The following is a 23,841-nucleotide window of genomic DNA, read 5'->3' as shown; positions in this document are numbered from 1 at the left end:
TAAGTCCCATTTATTGATTCTTGTTATTAACTCTTGTGCTATGGGTGTCCAATTAAGGAATTTGGAACCCAATATGTAGATCGGAGCCAACTTTTTCTTCTATCAGATGCAGAGTCTCTGATTTGATATCTAGCTCCTTGATCCACTTTGAGTTAACTTTTGTACATGGTGAGAGGAGGGGATTCAGTTTCATTTTGTTGCAAATGGATTTCCAGTTTTCCCAGCACCATTTGTTGAAGATGCTATCCTTCCTCCATTGCATGCTTTTAGCTCCTTTATCAAATATAAGATAGTTGTATCTTTGTGGATTAGTCTCTGTGTCCTCTATTCTGTACCATTGGTCCACCCGCCTGTTTTGGTACCAGTACCATGTTGTCTTTGTTACTATTGTTCTGTAATATAGTTTGAAATCTGGTATCGCTATACCACCTGATTCACGCTTCCTGCTTAGAATTGCTTTTGCTATTCTGGGTCTTTTATTTTTCCATATGAATTTCATGATTGCTTTATCTATTTCTACAAGAAATGCTGTTGAGATTTTGATTGGGATTGCATTAAACCTATAGAGAACTTTTGGTAGTATCGCCATTTTGGTGACATTAGTTCTGCCTATCCATGAACAATTTATATTTTTCCATCTTCTAAGATCTTCTTCTACTTCTCTTTTTAGGGTTTTGTAGTTTTCATTGTATAAGTCTTTCACCTCTTTTGTTAGATTGATTCCCAAGTATTTTATTTTTTTTGAGGATATTGTGAATGGAGTGTTTTTCCTCATTTCCATTTCAGAAGTTTTGTCACTGATATACAGAAATGCCTTTGATTTATGCGTGTTGATTTTATATCCTGCCACATTGCTGAATTAATTTATTAGTTCTAGTAGTTTTTTTGTAGACCCTTTTGGGTCTTCTAGGTATAGGATCATGTCATCCACAAATAGTGATAATTTAAGTTCTTCTTTTCCTATTTTTATGCCTTTAATTTCTTTCATCTGTCTAATTGCTCTGGCCAGTGTTTCAAGAACTATATTGAATAGAAGTGGTGATAGAGGGCATCCCTGTCTTGTTCCAGATTTTAGGGGGAATGCCTTCAATTTTTCTCCATTGAGAATGATGTTAGCCTCAGGCTTGGCATAAATAGCTTTTACAATGTTGAGGTAAGTTCCTGTTATCCCTAGTTTTTCTAGTGTTTTGAACATAAAGGGATGCTGTACTTTGTTGAATGCTTTTTCTGCGTCTATTGAGATGATCATATGGTTCTTATCTTTAAGTCTATTGATGTGGTGAATAACATTTATTGATTTCTGTATATTGAACCATCCTTGCATCCCAGGGATGAATCCTACTTGATCATGGTGTACAATTTTTTTTGATGTGCCTTTGTATACTATTCACCAGAATCAGATACAAAGGATTTTTGCATCTAGGTTCATCAGAGATATTGGTCTGTAGTTTTCTTTCTTTGAGGTGTCTTTGTCTGGTTTCAAAATCAGGGTGATGTTGGCCTCATACAATGAATTTGGCAGAGCTCCCTCTTTTTCTATTTCCTGAAATAACTTCAAAAGTATTGGTATTAATTATTCTTTAAAGGTTTTGTAAAACTCTGCTTTATACCCATCTGGTCCTGGGCTTTTCTTGGTTGGAAGTCTTTTGATTGCTTCTTCTATTTCATCTATTGATATTGGTCTGTTTAAGTTGTGGGTATCCTCCTGACTCAGTCTGGGCAAATCATATGACTTAAGGCATTTATTGATTTCTTCACTATCTTCTATTTTATTGGAATATAGGTTTTCAAAATAATTTCTAATTGTCTTCTGTATTTCTGTAACGTCTGTTGTAATGTTGCCTTTTTCATCCCGTATGTTAGTAATTTGAGTTCTCTCTCCTCTTCGTTAGCATGGCTAGGGATCTGTCAATCTTATTTATTTTTTCAAAGAACCAACTTTTAGTTTTGTTAATTTTTTCAATAGTTTCTTTTGTTTCAATTTCGTTGATTTCCGCTCTGATTTTAATTACTTCTTGCCTTCTGCTACATTTGCTGTTGTTTTGCTCTTCCTTTTCTAGGTCTTTGAGATGAAGTGTGAGCTCATTTATTTGTTGGTTTTTCCTTTTTTTGAGGTATGACCTCCAGGCGATGAATTTCCCTCTTAAAACTGCTTTCATTGTGTCCCATAGATTCCGATATGTTGTGTCTGTATTTTCATTTATCTCTAGGAATTTTTTGATTTCCTCCTTTCTGTCTTCTGTAACCCATTGATCATTCAGTAACATATTGTTCATTTTCCATGTGATGTAGGATTTTTCCTTCCTTCTTTTATCATTGATTTCCATTTTCATTCCATTATTATCAGATAAAATGCATGGTATTATCTCCACCCCTGTATATTTACTGAGGGATGCCCTATGGCATAATATATGGTCTATTTTTGAGAAGGATCCATGTGCCGTTGAGAAAAAAGTATAGCCACTTGATGTTGGATGATATATTCTATATATGTCAGTTAAGTCTAGGTTGTTGATTGTGATATTTAGTTCTATAGTTACTTTATTCAACTTTTGTTTGGAAGATCTGTCCAATGGTGAGAGAGGTGTGTTGAAGTCACCCATAATTATTGTGTTGTGGTATATTTGATTCTTGAACTTGAGGAGAATTTGTTTTATGAGTCTCGCAGCACCATTATTTGGTGCATAAATGGTGATAATTGTTATGTCTTGTTGGTGAATGGTTCCTTTTAACAGTATATAATGACTTTCCTTATCCCTTTTGATTAATTTAGTCTTGAAGTCGATTTTATTCGATATGAGGATGGCCACTCCTGCCTGCTTACGAGGACTGTGTGCGTGGTATATTTTTTCCCAACCTTTCACCTTCAGCCTGTGTATGTCTTTTCCAATCAGATGTGTCTCCTGGAGGCAGCATATTGTTGGATTTGTTTTTTTAATCCATGTTACCAGCCTATGTCGCTTTATTGAAGAGTTTAAGCCATTAACGTTTAGAGTTACTATTGATGTATGGTTTCTACTTCCAGCCATGTTTGATTATTTATCTTCTTTTAGTTTATTTCTCCAAGATTAGCTTTCCCCCTGCCCTCTGACTTTATAGAGGCACTTCCCACTGATGGTTTTGGTCATTGTTTTTCATTTCTTCCTCATGTAATGTTTTGTTCAAAATGCTTTGCAATGCTGGTTTTCTGGCTACAAATTCTTTTAGCTTTTGTTTATCATGAAAGATTTTTATTTCGTTGTCATACATGAAGCTTAATTTTGCTGGATACAGAATTCTTGGTTGGCATCCATTGTCTTTCAGTGTTTGAAATACATTGTTCCAGGATCTTCTCGCTTTCAGCGTCTGTGATGAAAAATCTGTTGTTAACCTTATTGGTTTACCCCTAAATGTAATCTGCCTCTTTTCTCTTGTAGCTTTTAATATTTTCTCTTTTTCTGTATATTGGATATCTTCATAACAATGTGTCTTGGCATTGGTCTACTGTGATTTTGTGTGCTCGGTGTCCTGTATGCATCTACAATTTGTATATCAGTTTCCTTTTTTATTTCTGGAAAGTTTTCTGTAATTATTTCATTCAGCAGGTTACTCATTCCCTTGGTATGAATCTCTGTGCCTTCTTCTATCCCGATGACTCGTAAGTTTGGTTTTTTTATGTTATCTCAAATCTCTTGGATGTTTTTCTTGTGATTTTTTTTTACCAGCCTATCTGAGTTGGCTAGACTCTTTTCAAGATGATATATTTTGTCTTCATTATCTGACGTTCTGGCTTCTACTTGCTCCACTCTGTTGGTGATACTCTCGATTGAGTTTTTAATTTGGTTTATCAGTTCCTTCATTTCTAGAATTATTGTTTGATTTTTTTTATAATCTCTATCTCCTGATAAAGATGCTTAACTTCTTCTTTTATCTGTTTATGTAATTCATTTTCAATGTGGTCTTTAATCTACAGTGTTCCTTGAGTTCTTTATATGGCCATTTTTCTAATGACTCTAGGTCCTCCTGAATATTTAGGCTGTCCTTCATTGTTTGTACTCCTTTTCTTCCTTGCTTTTTTATGCTCATGTTACTTCTTGATCTGTTTGATTGCTGATTTACTGTTTACTCTTATAAATTTATTTGATGCTTGGGAGGAGAGATATTAGAAGGGAAGGGAAGAAGTAACTAAAGAGAATGATTGTAGGCAGGTAGAATTCAAGAAAGTGGAAGTAAGAAAATTGAAAAGAAATGAAAAGGCAAAAGAAAAAACGTGAAGAGAAAGAAACACAAAACGAAAAAATAAAAATTTAAAACCAATAAAAAAATTATAATGATAATAAAAAAATGGAAATTAAAGTTTATAAAATAATAGTAATAAAAATAGAAGAAAAAGAATAAAAAAATTGAAACCATTAATAAGAATGTTAAAGAACAACAACTACATCAACAACAAAAAGTGAAATTAAAATATAAAAAAATACTAATAATAATCATTACAAAATAGTAATAAAAATAGTAAATGCAGTCATAGAGCTCGTTTAACTTCTCTTCCAGTAGGTGGAGCTATGCCCACTGGGCCAGGCTTCTCTTCTTGATAGGTGGGAACCAATCACTGTGCCTCAGCTCTTCTTCCCAGACTGTGCGGGTCTCCAATCCTGAGTGCCTAGGGCCTTCTCTTGTGGTTCCTCAATCCAGGCCCCACTCACCTGTGATGCTTACCACAATACTGGCTACACGCTGGGTCTGCTGCTCCTGGGAGCCCTGTTTCATGGATACCTGGGCACACCCTTTCTGTTTGCCTCCCTCAGACCCTAAGTTTGTATGGCTTGGGGCTGAGGACCCCCAGCGAATTTGTTTGCCCTCAGGTAGCAACTCCCCTGGTAGCTGTTGCAAGGGACCTCTGATGTCAGCACTGGTGGAAGCGATAGCCGGGATTTCTGCGCCACTGGTCCCACGTCACTCCTGATTCCCTGGGTCTGGCTATGGTGCTCAGTTGGCTTTTACCTCTGTGAGTTCAGGTGGGCCAACTAATTAATTATTTCAGCGTGATCGTTAGTGCTGAGTCACGAGAAGCAGGCGAACCAGAGCTTGAATGCAGCTGATTCCTGCTCAGTGTGTGTTTCCTGAGGGGCCCAGACTGTACGCCCTAGCTCCACGTCAGCTCAGCATTTCCTAGCGATCCTGAGCAAACAGGCTTTAGATAGTTTACAGCTCCCTATGCACGCGCAGTTGAAGAGGTCAGAGACTTGATCTCTCCGCGCCTGCCACCATGTTAGACCTCCTCAATGATATTCATGTTACCCTTACAGTTTCCTGGCATAAGTAAGATCTTGGGATTATACAAACTGCTACTTCTGTTTCCAGTCCAGTTTTCTAGAACTGAAACCCTGCTGCCGTCGCCTCCACCTCTGGGCTGTGCTCAGGGGCGCTGCGCTTGTCCGCGACCTTATCAGCGCCGCCGCGACCTCCGTTGCTCCTCGGCTCGGTGCCTGGCTCCCAGGGCCCAAGCGGCTGCCGCCGCGGCTCTCCAGCCCCCTCCTCCGGAGCACGGGTCCCCCTGCAGGGGGATGCCGAACGACCCCAGAGCAGGCTCTGCCCAAAGGTGCAGCGGGGAACAGGCGACTGTGGCACTCGAGGCCGTGGTCCCACCTTCAGTTCCAGTCTCTAGATGTGACAGCTGGGCCATGTAGACAGAGCCATCAAGACAGCATGCAGAAAGCAAATGGCGGCTCCCTCGGAGTGGATTTCTGGCCTCGAAACCACAGCCCAGCCAACAATCCCAAACCACTAACTCTCCCTGTATAGAAAATATTAAAAAAAAAAAAAAGGCGGGGTGTATTGAGCTTTCTTTGTCTCAGGTACTTACAATCCACTGCTGATTGCGCATTCAGCTTCTCTGCCAGGAGCGAAGTGAAAGAGGAAGCCGATGGGTGCAAAGCACCCGCGGCTCTGAGCAGGAAAGTGTCCGGGAGCAAAGCATCTCTCTTTCAATCTCTTTGTTTTTTCTGCTGCTTGGCAAGGTGGTCCGCTACAGATTAATGGTGAAAGGAGCTCTAACAAGCTGCGCGAAATCTGGATTAAAGCCGCTGCTCAGAGCACCACGCTCAGCACTTCAGCAACCCCCATATGCAGCTGCCATCTTCTTCTTGAAAGACTCGCAAATTAATTCTTAATATTTGGAAATTTTCTACAAAGCTTTCTTATTCAGTTTTTGTTGCTATTGTTGTTGTTGTACCAGGGATTGAACTCAGAGGCACTTAGCAACTAAGCCAAATCACCAGCACTTCTTACTTTTTATTTTGAGACAGGGTCTCGCTAAGTTGCTAAGGGCCTCACTAAATTGCTGAGGCTGGCTTTGAACTGGTGATCCTCCTGGGAATGAACGCCAGGTCCTCCTGCATGCTAGGCAAGGATTTTACTGTTAAGCAACACTCCCAACCTTAGCCTGGCAAACCACTGGATTACAATCATGTGTCAATGCACCCATCTTATTCACTTGATTTCTAATTTACTTTTATTAGGATCAGAGAACAGATGCTATAGGAATTAAAACCTTTGAACAATTTGAAGCCCACTGGTTTCATGCTCCAATGTGTATTGTATCTTGGAGAATGTTCTATGGGCACTTCTGTGTGCAGTTATTGGATACAATCTTGTATATTTAAATTTAAATGACTGACATTGTTCTACTTAACTATATTTTTACTTTTTTTTCATATTTGTATCAGTTCTACTAAGAGTGTTGAAATCTAAAAGCAGATATATAGGTTTCTCAAATTTCCTTTAGTTCTGCTATTTTTGCTTCATCTACTTTGAAGTTCTATTTTTAGGTTCATGTCCACTTAGGATTTTTATATCAATAAATTGACAATGTTGTTGTATGGTGATAGTGAATAATAATAATAATAATAATAATAATAATAATAGGAGGAGGAGGAGGAGGAGGAAAGATAATGATGAAGTTTGGGGCAATGCTCCTTCTTTCAAAGTCTATTTTATCTGTTTATTTATTTTCCTAGTCACACTGAAAAACTTATTTGTGTTGAATATTACATCTTATTCCAAACTTTTATTTTTTTGTTTCTTCACATTAATGTATGTCCCTTCAAGGCTGGGGCTCTAACTCAGTGGCCAAGCACTTGCCTCCTGTGTGTGAAGCATTAGGTTTGATCCCAAGCACCAAATAAATATAAAGATACTGTGTGTTCATCTACAAGTAAATAAATATTTTTTTAAAAATTAAAAATAATAAAGTGTGTATCTTCAAACCCACATATGCACAGTTATCACATAAGAGACACAGGTGCCATTAACATGCATTGGAGAAAAGATAAGACTCTTCAACAAATGGTGCTAGGAAAACTGGAAATCCATATGTAGCAAAATGAAATTAAACCCCTACCTCTCACTCTGCACAAAACTCAACTCAAGGAGTATCAAGGACCTAGGCATTGGACTAGAGAGCCTGTGCCTACTAGAAAAAAAAGTAGGCTCAACTCTTTTTCATGGCAGCCTTGGAATTGACTTCCTCAAAAAGACTTCTAAAAAAAGAAAAAATCAAAAATCAACAAATGGAATGTTATCAAAATAAAAACTTCTTCACAGCAAAGGAAACAATCAAGAATGTGAAGAGAGAGCCTAAGAATGGCAAAAAATATCTTTGTCACCTACACCTCAGATATAACATTAATCTCTAAACATACACAGAATTCAAAAAAACATAACACCAAAAACCAAATAGCCCAATCAATAAATGGGCAAAAAATCTGAAGAGGCACTTCACAGAAGAAACATAAAAAGTTAACAAATATAAGAAAAAATGTTCAACATCATTAGCAACTAGAGAAATTCAAAATAAAACTACACTGAGATTCTAACTCACTTCAGTCATAATGTCCATTATCAAGAATGCAAGTAACAATATATGTTGGAGAGGATGTGGGGAAAAGGCACACTCATACAGTGCTGGTGGAACTGAAAATTGGTGCAACCACTCTGGAAAGCACTATGGAGATTTAAAACTAGAAATGAAACCACAATTTGACTCTGTTATTCCACTCATCAGTATATAACCAAAGGACTTAAATCAGCATAGTACAGTGATGTAGCCACATCAATGTTTATAGCAGCTCAATTCACAAAAGCTAAGCTATGGAACTAACCTAGGTACCCTTCAACAGGTGAATGGACAAAGAAAATGTTATATATATAATGTAATATTACTCAACCATTAAGAAGAGTGAAATTATGGCATTTGACAGTAAATGGATGGAACTAGAGATTCTCATACTAAGTAAAATAAGACAATCCAAAAAAACCAAAGGCCAAATATTCTCTCTGATATGTAGATGCTAACACAATAAGGCTGGGGGCAATAAAAGTTTATTGGATTAGACAAAGGGGAACCAAGGGAAGGGAGGAGGAACTGGATTAGGAAAGATAGTAGAATGAATTAGACATCACATTCCTATGTTTGTATATGAATACGTGACCAGTGAATCTCCACATCATGTACAACCACAAGAATGGGATCGTAATCAGGATAAGTGATATTCATATATGCATAATATGTCAAAATATACTCTACTGTCATGTATATCTAAAAAGAACAAATTTTAAAAATAAAGTATGTCTCTCATTAACTTCATATGGCTGACTCTTCCTGTTAGTTCTAACATGCTGATAGAATGGGGCCTCAGTCTAACAACTTTTCATTTGATTTCTAATTGTTAATCCCTTCTTTTTCCATTTTTTCCTTCTGTCCTACAATTCTTCATATTAATCAAGTATTATTCAGCATTCCAATTTCTCTCATTTATGAACTTATCCAATATACCTTGTTGCAGTTTTAGTCTTATTCTCCATGACTATTCATCACCTTATAACACAGACATAGAACACTTCATGTGTTCTCATGTGCACCCTTCACAGTGCACACTTCATGTGCACTCTTCACAGTGCACCTTCATTTAATCCTCCTTGTGTTATTCATATCACTTATTTTGCATGGAGATATCATGTGCTGATATACATAACATAAATGCATATCTTCTCCATGTTTAAGTGCTTTAAAAATCAATTGTATGAAGCCACATGAATGTTCTGCACGTTGAGCCAGTTGCATATTTAAGTGCTGCAGACCTGACAAAGATGCCACGCTGTCCGCAGCATGGACCCACAGTGAAATCTGATGCCCAGGTGGATGCTCAAAGGCAGTTCAGGACCCCAGAGACACTCACCCTTGCTCTAAAGTGGCACCAAACTTCACGTTATCTTCTTAAGTTCTGTTCCCTATGAAGGAGAGTTGGGCCCAGAGCATGTGTATTCTGGCCAGCCCTTCTCCATGCTTAATGCTACTGTCCTCATCATGATGGGACAGGTCTTTCTTGAATTTCTCTTTAACTGTAGAGTACTGCTCATCATGTGTCTGGGTGAGAAGTGCTGTAGACCCTGCAAGTATCACAGTGAGCTGAGGAGCATGGGCAGAGCTCACGCTCACACCTAAGGCAGCCAATCTTACATGTCTTGGAGGGTATTTTCTAAAGCTGAATGAATCTTCACAAGGTTAGTCTTCTGTACAGACTCCAGTTCAGGCAACTATCAATACAGGGCAGGAGTGTGGCAGGGCAGGGGTGTTTTCCCAGGCTGAATTGTATGGAGCCCTGAGGCACAATGTACAGAAGTATTTTAGTTGTTCTTGAGTTAAAGGTAACACACCCTGAGATTATGAGTCTGAACTGAAATATTGTGCCTACATGAGTTTTCCTGCAACTCCACATTTATATATAGAACTGACTCCTTGTCTGGCAGAGACACATTTGAGTAAAGATTTTTCTGTCATTAAAATGCAACTTTGTAGGCTTTATGGAAATATGGACTTGGCCTTCTCCAAGAACTAAATTTGCCTGTGTCAGCTATAGTCACTCAGGGCTACTCAGGAATGTCAGTGATGAGCACGACTTGGACTCAACAAGTTCCTAAGACTTTCCCTGAAGATCAAGGGCAGCCTGTTTCTCCTAGAATCTTTCCCTTAGACTTCAATAAGTTATTATTTTCTCTGATTATCAGGATCTCAGACAACAGATGTCAATGGGAATGATAGCTATGACAATGAAGTCATGGCCACCTCCAAGACAATGTAGTTACAATCACCTCCATGCATGACCTGAGGTTTTATCAGTATCTTCATTTGAATGTTTCTTTGAAGAGATCATTTCCTGGAACCTACCAATTAACTGTCTTACTATAACAAAATCATCCAACATGTTTTACTTCTTGTTTTTCAAAATATTTGGAAGTGCCTTTACAGATATTTTAGATACACTGTGGAACATACAAAACAGGTTGTATTGAAAGCCATGGGCATTATAATAGATAAATACATTATACAACCAAGAGTCAGACAAGAACAGTGTGATATCAACATGCTCTTTTCATAATATGTGTTGTTAAGAATCAATTTGAAAAGGGACAATACCTTTTTCTTCCAGATGCCAGAAAAAAATTTTTTTCTTCTATTTGCTGCCTTGAAACCACCAAAACTGTGCAGTTGATTGGGCCCAGTGTGTTTGGCCACTCACTATGTTCTGCACCCAAGGGTCCATCTGTGCAAGAGGTATCTGAGGCTGGGCCTGACAAAGGAGACATGGGTTTAAATCTCTAGGTAACATCAGGCTCTCTAGACATCTATCAGAGATATGTAGCATTTTAGAAATAATTTGCCATAGAAAACATGTGACTGCCTTCCATGAGCATGGCGCTGCAGGGTGCTGCTCAGTGTGTGGGTGTGGCTGCCTCTCACTGGGTCTCACTTCTTTTTGTCTGAGCTTGAGCATTTCTTTTCTTAGTTCTCCACTCTCAACTCCTGCCTTAAACAATTTTGATGATTGCTTAAACCAACAACGATGTGTGGGGAAGGCCTAGAATATATATTGTAATGGAGCTTGGACAATGGGTTTATTCTCAGAATCCACTCTGAATTCTGATTTGTCACATTTGCTGTAAAAGTTCAAAGCAAGTCTCTAGAAGAGGACAGTAAAGGAAGGAAGCCACTGTATCTGTGCTAAGAGGAGAGACATCTGCCTGTCCTGGCATCTTCTGGTGTCTGAACTGGTGGCTGGATGTGGAAGGTCTCATGCACATTTCCAGATGTGTCCCATGGAGATTGGCAATATAGATGCTGAGTGCAGGAGTGGTGTGCTTCTTGGTAGCCCACGATGTTTCTGGAATGGGAATGCTTGTACCATTTAGGAATATACATGGGCAAAATGGAGACTCTAAGTGATTGTGATGAGGAGAAAAGACACATTCTCTAAGGAAGCATCTCTGAGTGAAGTGAATACAATGTATGTTATTTCATCCAGTGAGTCACATTCCTACAGGAGAGGTAACAGTAAAGGAGCAGATAATTTCAGCTCAAATGGAAAATAGAAGACCCCATGTGCTCTTTTGATAGAAGAAAGTGAAAAAGAAGTACAAGGCCAAAAGTGACTTTAGCTATCCTGAAGAGCTGCTATGGCCCTCCATGTCCACAGACTCTGCATCCACTGATTCAACCCAGATCAAGCTATTCAGAAAAAAATCACATCTGTACTAAACATGAACAGACATATTCCTGGTATTTTTTCCCTAAACAGTACAATATAACAACTATTTACATAGCACTGACATTGTATTAGGTATCATATGTAATTTAGAAATTGTTTCAACTCTACAGGAAGGTTGTGTGGATTCTGTGCAAGTACTACACATTTTCACTTAAAGAAATTGAGCATCCTCAAATTTTTGTACCTGGAATCAAATCTCCACAGATATGAAGAAGGGACCATAACATTTTCAAACAGATGAAAAAATCCGCATTAGAAAGACCCCAAATTCTAAAGCAACTTATAACATTGCAGAAGGCAGTGGAGATATATGAGAAGACCATCTGTCTTCGCAGTTTCTGTAGCATCTTAAAGAGATTTCAGTGTTTAGCACATAATGACAATGTTTTATCTGAAAAACTGAGTAAGAGGAGCAATTAAAGCCAAAGAAATTTTGATAATGTTTCATAGAACATGAAGATTGTCCAGCATTGAGTTGATAACATTATTGCTTCCTTAAGCTGGAAAGACAATTTCCCTAAAGGAACTGGAAGCATTATCTTTCACCTGCAAATTGATGGTGTCCTGCTTTTTTGAACCATGGAAGCATCTGTAAACTCTGTAACCCAGGTTAGATGTCTCCATTTTTACACTATTAAAAATTTCTAAAAGCAAACACCAAAAACATTCCATTACGTGTCCAAATTGTATTAAGTCATAAAAAACCTACAAGTGTCAAGGACTTAAATATAAAAAATATAGTCTTTGCATTTTGTGCTCACATGCACAAAAAAATAAACACAAATTGATCCATCGGTGTGTCATATATCTTATTCAAACTTTCTTTTTTATTCCTTCCCTTTTTTTAGATAGATTTTACTAAACTATGAACAGACACAGAGATCTAGGACAAGATATATGAGTTCTGTGGCTCAGTCCTCCCATGTTTCAAGGAGAAGAGGCTGAGAAAACTGTTAGTGAGTAACAATTACCTAAAAGCTGAGAAGTAATGCTGGTGGGGGTTGATTTGTACACTTCAGAGAGATTCTTGGCTCATTTGCTGCCAAATGAGCCAAACATTTATAAGCAAGAAAGCCTGCTACCACACATCCTGGATTTCACAAGCCAGCTTTGTTCCATAGGGCCTGGTGAAACAACAGGTGACATGAGATACATTAATGGCATGCCAAGTTACTGCCTGAGACACTCACATGCATCCTGAGAGCAAGGAGTGGTATTTGCCAAAGTGCCAATATTAATGTTGAGATTTTCAAGAAATTCACTTGCAGCCTTAGGTACTTGGCCAACACACCCACTAGTCCCTCAAATGAACCATGTACATCACATTTGAAGCAGAGGCTCCAGCTCTCCTGTGTCTCATTTGCATCTCTAGAGCTTGCCATATGGATCCTTAGCATCCAGGCTCAAGCCCATGCAAAGCCACTGCCCAAATACACACACAAAACCAAGTCAAGGACCAGGGAAAGCCAGAGTGTGGCCAGTTATCACACTACCAAACATCCACTGTACCTTGCACTCCAGCACTGGCTTTCAAGGTGATCTGACCCTCAATAGAGACATGAGTAATGAGTCCTCTTGGTAATAAATCTGGAAAGTTTCCCCAGCCTGTTAGGAAAACAAGTGAGAAAAATTTTAAACCTCAAAGCCATCTTTAACTTTTAGGGAACATTTTCTTTTGGTGTCCATTTATTACTGCATCAAGGATGTTACAATCCCTGGCTGAAAAAAAAATTAAAAAAAAAAAAATATATATATATATATATATATATATATATATATATATATACATACACATACATTTAAATGCTGCAGTTTTGCATATATATACACACACACACACAAACACACACACACACACATACAGATACTGAAATTAGAAAGGGAACATGTAGATAAAAGAATGAAAAAAATGAAGAATTTTTAAATTTTTGTTTTCATGGTCAAAGCAAAGAATTACCCTGTGGTTAGAATATACTATTATGCTGGAAAAGTGAAGTCACTTTATTTCTGAAATATTTCCAGAAAAAAAAAAGAAAGATCCAAAAGTAATGAAGAGTAAAATCAAGATATTCCAGCAGGTTTCATCAACCTTGCCAACATGAGGCACATCTTTTCCAAGCTAGAATTTCTAACTCAGCACATTTCACAATATCAGGTCCTAATGATTTTCCCATCATCAGTTGAGATATTTTTGAGTTGGAGGTCTGCACATTTAAATGCTGAAGTTTTGCATGCTTTTATTTTAAAATGTGTTTATTTCAATACATCTCTTAGAATTTCAATGTTATATATATATTACATACAAAAATGCCGGATATTCACATTTCAGCATAACTTTTCCACAACCCACCCTGTCCCTTTACATATAAGTGATGTGCACTACAGAACACATATGTAATTTTAATTGAGAAGAAGGTTTATAAAGTTTATAAATCATCTTTGGTGTCATTTACAGAAAATAGAGAATTAAGATTGTTTTTTAAGACGTTTAGAACCGAAAACCTAATGGTGCCAGTGGCATGAAGGGTTCAGGTGAAGCCATCCTCAGTGGTCACTGCTGGTGGATTGAGTGGGACTTTGCTGACAAAGCTTTTACTATGTCTCAATTTGCCAATATTGAAAAGATCCCTTTCTAAGAAAACTGATCAATGTATAGCAAGGTGGAATTTTTAAACTTAAAAATCAACAAGTACATATCTACAGATATGGAAATGGGACAGAAAAAAAATCCATGTTCTCACTGCATTCATGTGCATAAATCAAAACTTTATGCATAGATATGGAGGATTATTGTATGCTGTGAATACCCTGGCCAATGCACACAACAGCTCTAAAGGTGATGTTCCTTTTCTCAATACACACAGTATTCTGGGTTTTGCTAGATCTTTTTCTACCTCTTCCTGCTAACTCAAATGCAGCACACCTATTTGTAAGAGTAGTCTTTTTGTTATGGCAGGTGCTTCTTGATCCCTGTACTCTGGCCTTGAAAGAGGAATACCAGGACCTGGAGATAGTGGCTGCACATCTCCAACTGCATCAAGCCACACAGTCCTCAGCTCCTGTCTCAAGCTCCCTGCCTATGATCAGTGTTTACAACCTGCAGCTCTCTCCAAAAACCTGCTTTTTCTTCCCTCAAAAGGAGTCTGAGCATGCCACTCTTTGGGAAAAATAAAGGGATTTGATAACCCTTGTGTAGTTCAGATTATTCATCTAGCCCCAGGATTTGAATATCTCAACCATGAAAACCCAGAGAATGAATACAGGTGAATGCATGGTGCCTGGAATATGGAGTTCAAGACTAGTTTATGTTGTTGCCCTATTTGGATATAGGTATCTTGGGGTGTAGTGCTTAATAGCTATGGTTGACTAGCTGGATAACAATGTATTCTAACCCATGATTTATACACTGAAGTAAACAAGAGCATGAAATACTTCAATGAATGGTGACCATGCCACACATGGAAACAACTGACAGTCCCTCAGAAATCCAACTAAATTGTCTCAAGTTGGCTCTTCAGCATTCACACACACACACACACACACACACACACACACACAGTGGATGTTATATGGTAAAAGGTACCCTTTTCTTGGGATAGGGTTGTGGCTCAGTAATATAGCTCCTAGCATGTGTGAGGCACTGGGTTCGATTCTCAGCACCATGTATAAACAAATAAATAAATAAACATCAATCAATAACTAATATTTTTTTAAAAAAAGGGACCCTTTCCTCATGACCTTCCATTTGACTTCCTCCATTTTGAACTGACTGAGCTCTACTATGAAGGAGCACAGGTGACTGTGTAGAGGCCGATTCATGCTGGGTATGTCTGTGCTGTCCACCAGAAACATCTTCAGGATCATGGTTAGCTTCTAGCTCCACCAAGGAAAAACTGGCACATCCCAATAATCCTCGTTTGCTCTCTGCTCCTGTCCCATGTTCCCACCTCAGGAAAGGCTCTGATTTGAATGTTCCTGTACTGATGCTCGCATGACAATGACAATTCCTCCCAAACTACACACCCACCAAAGTGTCACTGTGCCAGTGGTTGGCAGGCAGCCTGCTAAGTGCAACACTCCCCTTCAGTTCACTCCTCTCTTTCAGGATGGACCTCCATTATTTCTTTGAAGTTGAAGCTCCAAAGAAAGATGAAACTGAAAATGTTTCCTAGAAGGAGCCAGACTTCCTGGATAGCTTGGTTATGTTTCCATCAGGCATGAACTGTCTTCTCTCATCACAGTTGTTCTCTGATACCTTCCCACTAAGACCTTTGAAAGGCCACTGACAAACCAGGGAGCTCTTTCTAAAAGGTACCAGCTTTCCTGCAAACTCCTTTTGCAGCTAAGGCCTGGATATTCTGCTTCATTCTCCAGTTAAGCTGAAGCTCTTTGAAGTCCCTTGATTCATCTCCTAAGCTCCATTTTAAATACTTACAAAACCAACTCAATACTAGCCTCTGAGATCAAAACTACATCACCTGTAATTTCAGTCCTGTCTGTGGCATGCAAGAGATACAGGAGAAATTTTTGGCTGCTACTTCATGGGTAGAAGAGTCTGGGTTCCTATGCATGGGAGTCTAAAATACAAGAGCAATTAGATAAAAACAATTCTCTTTTGTATAGTTAGGTCATCAGCCATTGGAAGTAAGGGTAATGATTCAGGTGACTTGCTAAAGGTTCCTCCTACTTTGGGCCTTTCCAATTCCATTTCTTAGAGATGCAAATGGCTCAGTTAACTCATAATGAGATTAGTACAGTTTCTGCTTTTCCAACCATAGCATCCTAATAAATTAAAATGTCACATTTTCTAACCTGAAATCTTGCTTTGTTTGAGATGATAATTCATGATGATTTAAATCATTTTTATTTAAAAATTATACAAGAATCACTTTTTCTCTCTTAGCACTTTGATTTTTCAATAGCTATAGTTTGTTCTAATAGTTGCTTCTTGGGCTCTGGAATAGTCACTTATTTTTGAGAATTCTGGTTTTTCCACTAATGCACACCCGTGAAGACAATTATTCCATGGATGATTTATAAGTATTGCTAACTTGAAACATCATCTAATTTTCTTTTTTCCTGATGAAATGGAAAGTTTAATTAGAAGGTAATTCTTGGGCACTTTTCCTTCTGCAAACATGGTACATTAATTCTACCTTTAGATTCAGTTTGGATGGTACATTTTGTTGACTACAAAAAATCTGCATGGTCACTGTTCATGCGGGGCTTTCTGCCCTCAGCAGTTCACTCCAGGAGCTCCCCGGGATTCTCAGAAAACATAGGACAACAATAAATGTGTGTGTTCTAGTGTTCTAAATTTCACATAGAAAATTATAAAGAGGGGGCTGGTGCTGGGTCTCAAAAGTAGCACACTTGCTTAGCATGTGTGAGGCACTGGGTTCAATTCTCAGCAGAGCATATGAATAAATAAAATAAAGGTCTATCAACAACTAAAAAAAATGTCTAAAAGAAAAGGAAACTATAAAATATGACCCTCCCTCCCTTAATGTATATTAACATTTTAAGTAAAGCTCCTATCCAAGTCTTACAAAAGAAAGTTCAACAGCTAAAGTTAAGAAAAACAAAGTGAGATTAAGCTTCTTAAATGATGTCACTAAAAAGAAATGTGCAAATCTTGAAAAACTTAACATCCTGTATGGACACCCAGGGAATGACATGATGTGGCAAATCCCAGGGAATTAAACTTATGCGTAAATCACACAGATCTCAAAGAAAAGACTGAAATTTTTTCTCTTCATATTTTTTAAAAATTCCAGAGGTCAAATAAATAACTGTGGAAATGTATAAAAAAAAATACTAATCAGCACTCCTAACAAGTGAGGATGGCTACATTCAGTCCCCTCTCATGTGTGTCCAAACCCAGGCCATGGCCTGTACCTGTCCAGTGTGCTTTAAAATGTATAGGAAAAGGTATATCACCATCCAAATATCTCCTCACTACACACAGCCATTTACCATGAGATGACAAACAATGTCTCTGGGGTCACTTTTACTATCTGAACTAATCTGGGACCAGGCTGTAAGCAAAACTGTTGTGCTAGAATTTTTCCATCCCTACATGTCGCTGTTTCAGAAGAATTTCTCTGCATGAAATCCAGCTGCCATAGCTCTCCAGGCCTCTGAAATATGCTTAGAAAGGGCTCCCTCCAGAAATCCAGAGACTCAACTTTGTAAAGTCACCCTATTGCTGATCAGACTCACAGCTCCGTTTAAAAAACAGAAGGCATAAACCTGAATACAACATAAGAAAGGGTTTCTCTCTTGTCTTGCAGCCTTTCCTATAGTCTCTAAAGTCCTGCAAGTCCCCCAGCCACATGTCCAGGCAGATAAACTAGATGCTATCTTCACTGTCAAACAGGATGGAGTGGGTGTATGGCTCCTGTCCTCTGGGAGGGTGGTGGTATAATAAGTAAACTTGACCCTCTTCTTCTTTGGGCTGGAAGAGTTTACATGTTCAATTTTCATCTCTTTCTCATAGACATAGTCAGAAGGTCTGAGAAGCTGACTGGAAGAGCTTCTAGGAACCTCTGTTCAGCAAGAAGTCCCTTTCCTTGAGCTGCAGCCCTGTGTCTATCATGGTCGTGCACTCCTCCAAGGGGAGCATGATGTACTCTGGGTTCTCCAAAAGCTCCACCTCATTCCAAAGCCAGACCCAGTCTGGAAATGGGGGATATTGCCCTGCTCACTCACCCTAAGACTTTGTGCCTATACTTTCAGGCAAATGTCACACAGTTCATCAAAAAGACCAGGATGGCCAGGCAGAAGACACAGATCAGGGTGTACATGCCAGTCTGATCTCCAAGTCCATCAAGCCCCTGGAGGTCAATGTAAGGTCACTAGGGTTATTGGATTCTGTAAATTTCCCCTGAGTGGGGAAGAGGATGAAGGCATCTGCACTTGTACTCTTGAGCAGCTTCTTGTCATTCCCCTCCCCAGGCAGTGGTGGGGCTGTCTCCTGTTGGTCCTGTCCTCTGGGACAGCAGGGCTTCCTCCCTGGAGCCACTCCTGCACTGCCATTGTTAAGCAAGATGAAGAGACTACACTGGAATTGTCATCTAAGCATCCGACAGACAGGAAAGTAGACAGAGCAGAGACAGGAATGCCTGCTACTGACAGGTGTTAAGCAAGAACTTATTATGTGCCCAGGGCTGAGAAAGAACCAGACACCCAGATCTCACACATGCTCCCAATGACTCACTCACTCTGTATTAGCAGGAGTCTGAGGCTCAGAGATGTCAATAGATTTGTCTGAAGGTCCCCAAGAGGCAACAGTGAGAATGGCCATCCAGATCTTTGACTGTCACATCCTGGATCTTAGGCAGGGCACCACCATCCTCTCACATTCCCTGCTTAGAGAAGTGGGTATGGAGTTTTGGGGAGACAGTGTAGCTGCCCTGGGGGCCCACAGGCGAGAACAGGCAAGCCACAGGCAGGGGAGATGTGTTGGGAGGGGTGAAGGCCAGTAAGCAGGTGGAGGATGGTATGAAAATTCAAACAGATGAACCAGTTTTAGATGGTTGGAGTAACTTCCTGAGGGAGATATGAACTGTGCAAGGAGGGAAAGAGCAGCCAAATGGAGCTTGAGGGACAGGGAGGCAGAAGGCTTCCCAGGGCAAGGGCTGGCCCTGAGCTAGCTGTGAGCAGGTGTGGAAGGCACACGGAATAGAGCACAGATGCAGAGCTGGGCCAAGCCAGGGATGCAGGCAGCACCAGCCACAGCTAGGACATGGGACAAGCACTCTCAGTCTCTCTCACTGAGATTCAGAGCCATTCTTAACACAAGCTCCAAGAGCCAGTGCCAAGGGCTCAGAGTTTGCCTGGGATGAAATGTTACTGCCATCCTCTGTGACACAGGGATGTCTCAGAGGGGCTACTGGGCTCCAGTTTGCCACAGTCCACAGAGCTCTCCACACAATGCCTGTCAGTGCATTCAGTTCCTATAAAAGTTAATAAAATGAAGGCCATGGGGAGGAAGTCCAGACACAGATTCTGAGGATGTGACTGCCAGGAGCCAGGTTCCTTCCCCATGATTCCCAGAGTCTGAATTTCAAGGAAGCATTTCAACATCTTTCTACAACATCATCTGGCAACCTGTGTCCCCAAGCTTCATGCTCCAGCCACCCCACTTGAAAGCAACACCAGGTGTCCCTGACCCATGGCTTTCTGCTCTCTGTACCCTCACCACCTCCTGCAGGCACCTCTGGGTTTCACCCCTGCCAAGGCCTTGCTTTACCCAGGTTTAAAGGCTGAGCCTGCTTGAGGGAGCCACCCTATCTCCTGGTACATCCCAAGGCCAGGCCCTGGGGTCCTCTTGGGCAGGACTACTGTGTTCTGCACACAATTAAGTCCTCATTATGGAAACCACTTCCATGTGCTCTGAAAGGATTTGACTATGTTCACCTGTTTGCTGCTTCTGCCTTTGATGACAGCCAGTCACTACCTCTGTCCTCTTCCTTCCCTGAGCTTCCTTCCCTAAGAAACCAGAGTCCCCTCCCAGGCCTTCCTGCAGCTCCACATATTGTTCACTGAAGCCCTCTTCTGTTGGTATCCCAAGGCCACCCATATATCTGTTGCTCCTCTGAAAGTCCTCCTGGGGCTTGGCACAAAATGGTACTTATGGCTATGTGATTCACACAGTGGTACTGATGGCTATGTGATTCACAACAAGGTAGGCAGAAAAGGCAGTTCTGTGAAGACCTTTCCTCATTCTGTCACCTCCTAGAGGGTCACACAGAAAAATATGCTCCTCCCAGAACAAAACAACCAGTAAAGCCCATTAGGGATTCTGTGCTCCAAGTTCTTACTGGGGGATATTCAGGTAGCTCAATCTTCTGGCATATACCCAATCCCAGACAACTTAAGGGAAAGGTCATCAGGCATCATGTTCTTGATACAGGAAGGAACTTTGGAACTCACCTGTCTTATAGGGAACAGCTCCAGGGTCAAGTTCCCAGATGCTGGCCACAGGTAGGCCTGCAGGAGGATAGCAGCCTCAGTCCTGCCAGGATAACTTCCAGGCACATCTTCAACACCCTGGAGCAGACCTCACTGGCTAGGATCTTGAACAGACAGGTAAAGGCAACCAACCACAAATGAGTCTCCTGGAGGTGTGGAGAACGTTGACCAGCTAGCTAGAACCACTCTCCAATCCAAGTTGGCAAAGGTGTGTATGGCAAAGGCCCAAACACCCAGCACCATTGGGCTACATCAAGAGTAAACAAAACATAGAGATAGAGCTTGAAACTACTTTATTGTGTCAAGTTTCAAGAAGCTAGCACAAACAGTGTTTGATTTAGAGTTCCAAATACATCTATCAATATAGGAGAAAACAGAGTGAAACCTAAAAATTCAAACTGTTAATGCAAATGAACGCTTCAACACAGAAGAACGAAATTTGGGCAGCCAAGTGGGCTTAGTGTACTGATCTTTACCTGAAAGTATCATCAAGTTTGGGTGAAAAAATATTTGCTGTGATTTCAGGAACCTAGTAATTCGTTGGAAGCTTGGCAACCCCTTTCAATGAAAGTGTTTCTCATCAGTCACTGCTTAGTGTACATCAAGAGGAAACAAAACATAGAGATAGAACGTGAAACTACTTTATTGTGTCAAGTTTCAAGAAGCTAGCAAAAACTGTGTTTGATTTAGAGTTCCAAATACATCTGTCAATATAGGAGAAAACAGAGTGAAAACTAAAAATTCAAACTGTTACTGGAAACGACCGCTTCAACACAGAAGAACAAAATTTGGGCAGCCAAGTGGGCTTAGTGTTCTGATCATTACCTGAAAGTATCATCAAGTTTGGGTGAAAAAATAATTTCTGAGATTTCAGGAAGCTCGTAATTCATTAGAAGCTTGGCAACCCCTTTGAATGAAAGTGTTTTTCGCCACTCACTGCTTAGGGCTACATCAAGAGGAAACACAACATAGAGATAGAAGTTGAAACTACAATATTGTTTCAAGTGTCAAGATGCTAGAACAAACCGTATTTGATTTAGAGTTCCAAATACATCTATAAATGTAGGCTAAAAAAGAGTAAAACATAAAAATTCAAACTGTTACTGGAAACGACTGCTTCAACACAGAAGAACAAAATTTGGGCAGCCAAGTGGGCTTAGTGTACTGATCACTACCTGAAAGAATCATCAAGTTTCGATGAAAAAATATTTGATGAGATTTCAGGAAACTCATAATTTTGTGAAAGCTTGGAAACCCCTTTCAATGAAACTGTTTCTCACAAGTCACTGCTTAGGGCTACACCAAGAGGAAACAAAATGTAGAGATAGAACTTGAATCTACTTTATTGTGTCAAGTTTCAAGAAGCTAGCACAAACCGTGTTTGATTTAGAGTTCCTAATACATCTCTCAATATAGGAGAAAACAGAGTGAAACCTAAAAATTCAATCTGTTACTGGAAACGAACGCTTCAACACAGAAGAAAGAAATTTGGGCAGCCAAGTGGGCTTAGTGTACTGATCTTTACCTGAAAGTATCATCAAGTTTGGGTGAAAAAGTACTTGCTGAGATTTCAGGTAACTTGTAATTCTTTGGAAGTTTGGCAAGCCCTTTCAATGAAAGGGTTTCTCGCCAGTCACTGCTTAGTGATACATCAAGAGGAAACAAAACATAGAGATAAAACGTGAAACTACTTTATTGTGTCAAGTTTCAAGAAGCTAGCAAAAACCGTGTTTGTTTTAGAGTTCCAAATAAATCGTTTAATATAGGAGAAAACAGAGTGAAACCTAAAAATTCAAACTGTTACTGCAAACGAACGCTTCAACACAGAAGAATGAAATTTGGGCAGCCAAGTGGGCTTAGTGTTCTGATCATTACCTAAAAGTATCATCAAATTTGGGTAAAAAAATATTTGATGAGATTTAAGGAAACTGGTAATTCTTTGGAAGCTTAGCAACCCTTTTCAATGAAAGTGTTTCTTGCCAGTCACTGCTTAGTGGTACATCAAGAGGAAACAAAACATAGAGACAGAAGATGAAACTACTTTATTGTGTCAAGTTTCAAGAATCTAGCAAAAACCGTGTTAGATTTAGAGTTCCAAATAAATCTATGAATATAGGAGAAAACAGAGTGAAACCTAAAAATTCAAACTGTTACTGAAAACGAACGCTTCAACACAGAAGAACAAAATTTGGGCAGACAAGTGAGCTTAGTGTACTGATCTTTACCTGAAAGTATCATCAAGTTTGGGTGAAAAAGTACTTGCTGAAATTTCAGGTAACTTGCAATTCTTTGGAAGATTGGTAACCCCTTTCAAAGAAAGTGTTTCTCTCCAGTCACTGCTTAGTACTACATCAAGAGGAAACAAAACATAGAGATAGAGCTTGGAACTCCTTTATTGTGTCAAGTTTCAAGAAGCTAGCACAAACCATGTTTGATTTAGAGTTCCAAATACATCAATCAATATAGGAGAAAACAGAGTGAAAACTAAAAATTCAAAATATTACTGGAAATGAAGCTTCAACACAGAAAAACAAAATTTGGGCAGCCAAGTGGGCTTAGTGTACTGATCATTACCTGAAAGTATCATCACATTTGGGTGAAAACATATTTGCTGAGATTTCAGGAAACTGGTAATCCTTTGGAAGCTTGGCAACCCTTTTCAATGAAAGTATTTCTTGCCAGTCACTGCTTAGTGGTACATCAAGAGGAAACAAAACATAGAGATAGAACGTGAAACTACTTTATTGTGTCAAGTTTTAAGAAGCTGGCAAAAACTGCGTTTGATTTATAGTTCCAAATAAATCCATGAATATAGGCTAAAACAGAGTGAAACCTAAAAATTCAAACTGTTACTGAAAACGAACGCTTCAACACAGAAGAACAAAATTTGGGCAGCCAAGTTGGCTTAGTGTACTGATCATTACCTGAAAGTATCATCAAGTTAGGGTGAAAAAATATTTGCTGAGATTTCAGGTAAATCATAATTCTTTGGAAGCTTGGCAACACCTTTCAAAGAAAGTGTTGCTCTCCAGTCACTGCTAAGGGCTGCATCAAGAGGAAACAAAACATAGAGACAGAACATGAAACTACTTTATTGTGTCAAGTTTCAAGAAGCTAGCACAAACCGTGTTTGATTTAGAGTTCCAAATACATCTATCAAAATTGCAACCATCAGACTAAGTGGTGGACTTGTGTTTTGAACTAAAATGTGCAAGTTTGTAATGATTAGGAGAAAGAGACATAAAGCAAAAAGGCAAATTTACATAATAGACTGTGAGGA

The sequence above is a fragment of the Urocitellus parryii genome, chromosome 11, assembly GCF_045843805.1.
Source record: "Urocitellus parryii isolate mUroPar1 chromosome 11, mUroPar1.hap1, whole genome shotgun sequence".
Classification (NCBI taxonomy): Eukaryota; Metazoa; Chordata; class Mammalia; order Rodentia; family Sciuridae; genus Urocitellus; species Urocitellus parryii.
Note: the sequence above shows the minus strand (reverse complement) of the source record.